Source organism: Aplysia californica, unplaced genomic scaffold (genome assembly GCF_000002075.1).
Source record: "Aplysia californica isolate F4 #8 unplaced genomic scaffold, AplCal3.0 scaffold00004, whole genome shotgun sequence".
NCBI lineage: Eukaryota > Metazoa > Mollusca > Gastropoda > Aplysiida > Aplysiidae > Aplysia > Aplysia californica.
Genome location: NW_004797274.1, coordinates 1463538 through 1470627, shown reverse-complemented (window position 1 = coordinate 1470627; position 7090 = coordinate 1463538). Strand labels below are relative to the sequence as shown.

The 7090-nt window shown below is 39.8% G+C and overlaps 1 protein-coding gene across 1 annotated transcript in view; it reads right to left on the bottom strand.

The window, feature by feature from the left end:
- Nucleotides 1-7090, bottom strand: part of LOC101847622 (protein rolling stone) — a 64051-nt gene that overhangs the window by 12230 nt on the left and 44731 nt on the right. The gene's annotated exons all lie outside the window — the stretch shown is intronic.

Sequence of the window (7090 nt, the reverse complement as noted above, 5' to 3'; positions counted from 1 at the left end):
GGGGGTGTCTTTCTGTCTGCGTGAGTTTGTGTTCGTGAGTGTGTAAAATGTTTTAAGCTGGAGTGGTCGGACTGAAAATCAAGTGACCCCCGACCAAATACCCCGAACACGAATCGAAGTATCGAATGTGTAAATACACATTATTACACTTTCGAACATTTCACTGCGTTGTGCTATCTTGACAAAACCTTGTAGTGTCGCACAAGAAATACCATGCTTTAAAATACAACAAATTATAAAGGATAAAAAAAACCTTAATGCCTCGAAGAATGCGGACGATAACAGAAACAAATGGCAACAGCCAGAGGTAACAAACTATTGTGGAGCCATTTATATTTATGTGGTGTTTACACCTTGTTCCCGTAAACAACTCACACCCTCCGGAATACACCTGCACAACGCCATTGCTTTGAAAGGTTGATGCTGCGTCTTGTATCTCTGGGAGTCATGGTGCTATTCTTTAGCGTTGGTTTCAATGCCTTTTTTTCTGAATAATAAAAGTATGAATTAAGTCGCGGGGCTGTGGTGGAGAAAACGGGGACTGGAAAGATACTTTTGTGAGACCAGACAAAAGAATAATGGATTGAAGACACGAAAGGTCGATGGCAAAGTCCATGTAGTGTGTGTGTGTGTGTGTGTGTGTGTGTGTGTGTGTGTAGCACCCCATCTGTGGGGTACATTTTTATAAAATGAATTCATTGTGCATAGCCTTCGATCCGCCCTGACGGATCGGTCAAGTAAAAAAGACACAAACTCCCTTTTCTCGGTAAACCACACTGGAATTCACGATGCTAATTCCAAAGTTTTTGAGTTAATTGAGGATGCAAAGTGCTTTAATGTTGCCTTTCAGAGCTAGTGTTGACTGTGTAGGAAAACACGCAATCCTGAAAGAAGTTGGTGGTCAATAAAATTACTTTTTTACTTAAAAATGTAACTCTTGCCTCTTGTACACAAGCAAAAGACTTGGTTGTAAACATGAAAATTTGCTTATTACCCCCTACTACAAAGCTGATGGCCATCCGTTTTGTCATTGAGGTGTGAACAATGAAAAGAAGAAAGGCACTCATGCAGTTGCGAGCGCCGTAAAACCTACTACTATAAAAAAAAAAAAAAGGATGCGGTAAGCTTCTCTAATTTATATCATCTACAACTCAACAACAGAACGGTAAGCCAAATGGTTTATCGTAGTGCTGCAATAGGCTCACACTACTGGTCCTGCTAGACACAATATGATGTTAGAAGGTGTCGTGGAGTGGAAAAACATGTTCCCTTCTCTAAACTGTGAGCCTTCGTGTGTCAGTCAACGCTCAAGTCGCTCCGTGTCATCCTGACACGCGCCCCGCTAGCTAACGTAACGTGCACAACACGAAGAATGCCATCCAGCCGTGGATGTTTGTAAGATGTCTGCGATAATGTTGAATTAAGTACTTTCGCCTGGGGAGAGTTATCTCCGAGTAATTTAAAATTGCCGAGGCCTGGCAAGAATGAAATGGCTCAATCTGCTTTTAAACGTGTGTATTTTTGCTCATTCACAAGAGTAGATTTCGGTGACAAAGACATTTTTAAAAAACGGAAGCGAGGGGAAATATGGAGGGGTGGGGAAAGTATTTTTATTTAGCGGGATTCCCGGAGCATACAATTTTGTTGCTTCGGGTAAAACATTTGGGAAAATAGTCACCCATTCGCAAAAAAATTATCTTATCAGAACATGTCTTTTTGGGATTTAAAAAATGTTCTTTCATGTTGGCTTGTTTTTTTTTCTTTTAATTTCGTCAGAATATTCGTTAACCCCGATCTGAAACTACCGTCATTCAGTGCACAGAAGAGAACTTGGGGGGAAAAAGAAAGCCACATGGGATTTTGATTCGTTTCTCCGGATGTTATTCGCAGCCAAGACAAATAGTTCTATTTAGTAATGCTGCTCCGAGTGTTTGTTCGTCAACACTGATATCACTTTAATTTGTATCCTCCTCACTGCTTTTATTCGCCGATAGGGACCCAAAAAAATGTTAGCATCAGTGCGAAAATGAAACACGCCCACGGCAAAGTGCAATATTCAACTATACTAATCTTTTATAGATGGCATTACTTTTCTCTGTTTTCATTGATTGTGTATGATTCAACGATGACACGAAAAAGAAGAAAGGAAAATAAAAACAAAAACGGATGTACGAGGAGGGTGGTGGTGGTGGTGGGAGTTGGGGGGGGGGGGGGTTGGAGGGGGGGGGGGTATTGGGGGGAGGGGGGATAGCATCAACCTAAAGAATTGCCAAATATAGGAGATGTTGTTTCAGAATCGGCAATCTACGGTAGGGCGTGTCAGTTCATTGCGATGAATCAAGTCTCACTGGGTAGCTGGGCTAGCTTGCTTCATTCGGACCGTAAAGCACCCTGGTAGTAAATCCACAGCTCTCTATTGCTATACTTTTAAATATCTATGTTTTCAATGACTGAGTAGGTATAGAAGAGGAGGAAGGTAGAAGAGTTGGCGAGAGAATATCATCTCACAATGGACGGATCTGACCTAAGAAGGGGCTTTGAGCAAGTCCGAAAATATATGGAAAGGAGTGGAATTAGATCAACGAAAGTCATCGGTGGCGCCCCAACGCCGGGCAAACGGGAGAAGTGACTTGATGATGATGATGATGATGATGATGATGATGATGATGATGATGATGATGATGAAGATGATGATGATGATGATGGAGCTGGTGTTATGGTGTTGGCGTTGTTTTTCTGCAAAAGTTTTCTTGAATTATAGGCATTCATTTCAAATGACATTGGTCGTTTACCTTACATATTAAAACAATGTTTACAATTTCAATTTTTTGCCCGCAAGACATCTCGAATTCGGATGGATTAAATGTTGGGATTTCAGAAGGACCAAAAAAACAAAACAGGTGGCATTTTCAAAGTACAAATTTGTATTTTTCAAAAGCATAGGTTATGTCGACTGCAACTGCAATTTGTTTACAATAACGGCAAACACGCATTCTTAAGGTGTTTACTGAAAAATCTCTTCATCTGAGATTTAATTTTAAGCAAAACTTGCAAGAGAAATTCCGATCCCAAAATAAAAGCTCCAATCTCGTTACAAAATCTTCAAAACCTCGTAACTGAAGACACAACACATATCGCATCGCTCGGCGGCATGAGCAAGAGAAACTACGACATGGGTGTAGCATGTAATGTTAAATATAACGCCCGCAAGAGAATATTATTAAATTAGTATTATGCTCCCTGCTTTTACCGTGGGCAAAATGTAAGGATAAAATACAATAGTTTGCATGCCTGCCATATGCTTTGAACCTTTCAACACAACGCGAACGTGGCTTTATTGCTGGGGGGATTTGTTTCAATTTTTCAAAAAATATTTTGTCTGTACACTCAAATAATCCCCGGAAAAGCAAAAATAACGAAAATGTTGACGCCTGTTCACTTAATTCCGGAGGAAATTCTGAAACAAAAGTAAAACAATCCGGGTGTTGGTTTCCTCATGAAGGTAACAAAAAAACCCTGTAATTTTAGGAGAGTAGCAAAACACAATCTACGATATTACTACATCATATCTCTCTTTCTTCCCGTTAGCCTGTCTTTTTTGTCTTTTTTTTTTTTTTTTTGGTAAGTGTTTTACGGCGCTCGCAACTGCATAAGGTCATATGAGCGCGCGGGACACACCTACTACTTTTAGTTGGTAGGAAATTTTGAATTTTGCCCGGGTGGCGGCCGAAGCCTACTCTTATAGATTTTATACCACAAGGGATCTTTAACGTGCCCAACTTGCTCACGGGCCCTCCGAGATTTTTCGCCCTTGTCCGAGAAGGCTAGGTGTAGATCTTTCCTACCAGAAGATCAGGGGTGTGGCAGAAAGACAGCTGTAAGAAGGAGTCAAGGAGTAGCAGTAGAAAGGCTGCAGAAAGTGTCTGCCTTTTCTTTCAGTGTTCGTGAGTAACTTTACAGTTTTGTCAGTCGGCCTGTCTATGCATCTAATTTTATAATTGTCTGCGACTGCAAGTTTTACGTTGTTGTTTTAGCAACGGGTTGCCAGTTATTACAAAATGCAACAACAGTTAAAACGCTAAAAGAAGTGCATTTAGAGCAGATTTATTGCACTACAACGACGCAAAAATATAAGAAAAATAGAGGTGAATGCATTAAATAACCGAGCACAATACGTACGGAAAAAAAACTCCTTTCCCCCAACAAACAAATGAGCAAATAAACAAACAAACAGACAAACAAACAAACTAAGACAACAACTAAAAACTAACAGAACAAAAGAAAACAAAAAAGACTTAATAAATAAACAAGCAAGCAAATACTTAACACACACGGTAAAAACGAACAAATATAAACGTTATTGCTTCTCTATAAAAATCAGTCCAGCTGTTCGAATGGGTTCTTCAACGACTTCAATCAGTTCAAGATTATCCCGGAACAAAACGTGCTGTCTATCACCTAGTGTTAACTGATAAATTCGCCCAGTCCTAGCGGGAGAAGGTAGGGAACTGAAGCCAGCTGTACATACCTTCAACATTGTAAGTTTATTGTTGTTTCTGTTTGCTGTTGCTGTTGTTGTTGTTTTGTTGTTGTTGTTTGGTGTTATTGTTGTTGTTGTTGTTGTTGTTGTTGTTTGTTGTTGTTGTTGTTGTTGTTGTTGTTGTTGTTCTTCTTCTTCTTCTTCTTCTTCTTCTTCTTCTTCTTCTTCTTCTTCTTCTTCTACACACACACACACACATACACACACACACACACACACACACACACACACACACACACTCTCTCTCTCTCTCTCTCTCTCTCTCTCTCTCTCTTTCTTTCACACACACACATACACACACATAACATACATACACACGCCCGCACACACTCACACACACACACACACACACACACACACACACACACGCACACACACATTTATCGTTTTTCTGGACAACCAGTCGTTGTCCGGACTATTCCCCTGTGTTGGCAATCAAGGTAATCTGTAATGTCGTTTTTCCCTATTGTTTTTTAGCAAGTTGGGTTTTGTTTTATATTTTGCTTCCATCTCTGTTTGGGTATTTTCTGTAATCTGATAGTTCCGTTTGCGAAGTGAAGCGATAAAGCGTGTACAGCTCTACCAGTTTGCAAGTCAAGGAAGGTGCCAGCTAGTACGATGCCAGGTTCACACAAGAGATAGAGGTATGGCGATGGAATGGGAAGCAAGGAAGGGATTGTAGTTTAAGGCATTATATTATAGAAAATACTGAGGGAGCAAAACAGCCTAAAATTGTTGCTGGTATTCACATCCACTACTAGTTTCAGTCATATTTCTTCGTTTACTCACTGTTACAAGGTAGTAACAATTAAGCTTAAGAAATGTTCACAGGGCATTGCCAATATCCAAGGAACAGATTCCTCCATCGTCGCTGCCAACGGCGTTATGTTGGTAAGGATGCTTTTTAGTAAGTAAAGTCAAAGCATATCGTATGCCACAAAACATTTCACTTACATGTACTTAAAAGCGAAACCCACACTGATGTCGCTATGAACCTACGTTCCTTTTTACATTGGTCGCTCCTTCTCTTTATACTGAAAGCTCATTGAAAAAAAAAAAAAGAATTCTTCGGGGAATGCGACTGCCACCTTTCGCATAAACAGCGCATCTTCCAGTGGGAAAAATGTGCGTCCTCAGTGAGTTGCAGACCAAGTCAGAAAGGGTGCACTATAACATACGTCATTCCTCTGTTTGAAATGTGTGCACCCAAAAATTCTCAGCTCTATTTTTGCTAGCATTCTGGAAGTGTTTTGGAGCGATTTTTACGAATAAGCTTTGAGGCCAATAAAGATAAATCCTCCCAACTGGAAATCTGGAAATCATTCCAATTATAGGGCACCGTGGTGCGTTCGTGTCACTTGGTTCAAGCCGATATTGTACATCGATTTCGTTTCCCGTGGGCGTCTTAAAGTTGGTATGTCGTCAGAAAGATGATAAAAGATGAGAAAATTCAATAAAATAACATGCGTCGTTGGTTCTCACGCTGCAAATTACGTTGTTATCGAAAGTAAATAAATGTTTCATTTAAAGCAAGCGATCTATATCATGGTTGCTGATAAAAATATTTCATATTCACACGAAAACGAGATGAAGTGCACCGTAAACTTGCTCAAGCTTTTCTTTATCCGTCTTGAAGAATCATTTGCAAAATACATATGTTGACTTTTATAAGATTTTAGCGTATCCACTGCTTTCCTCTTTATCACGTTACCCGTCACTATTCATTATTTGTGAGGTACACCGCAAAGTTCACCATAGACAAATACGCAGATGCAAAACCAGCCCCCCCCCCCCCCCAGAAAGACAACAGTGAGAAGGAACCAAGGAGAAGCAGTGGAAAGGCTGCAGAAAGTGTCTGCCTTTTCTTTCAGTGTTCGTGAGTAACTTTACAGTTTTGTCAGTCGGCCTGTCTATGCATCTAATTTTATAATTGTCTGCGACTGCAAGTTTTACGTTGTTGTTTTAGCAACGGGTTGCCAGTTATTACAAAATGCAACAACAGTTAAAACGCTAAAAGAAGTGCATTTAGAGCAGATTTATTGCACTACAACGACGCAAAAATATAAGAAAAATAGAGGTGAATGCATTAAATAACCGAGCACAATACGTACGGAAAAAAAACTCCTTTCCCCCAACAAACAAATGAGCAAATAAACAAACAAACAGACAAACAAACAAACTAAGACAACAACTAAAAACTAACAGAACAAAAGAAAACAAAAAAGACTTAATAAATAAACAAGCAAGCAAATACTTAACACACACGGTAAAAACGAACAAATATAAACGTTATTGCTTCTCTATAAAAATCAGTCCAGCTGTTCGAATGGGTTCTTCAACGACTTCAATCAGTTCAAGATTATCCCGGAACAAAACGTGCTGTCTATCACCTAGTGTTAACTGATAAATTCGCCCAGTCCTAGCGGGAGAAGGTAGGGAACTGAAGCCAGCTGTACATACCTTCAACATTGTAAGTTTATTGTTGTTTCTGTTTGCTGTTGCTGTTGTTGTTGTTTTGTTGTTGTTGTTTGGTGTTATTGTTGTTGTTGT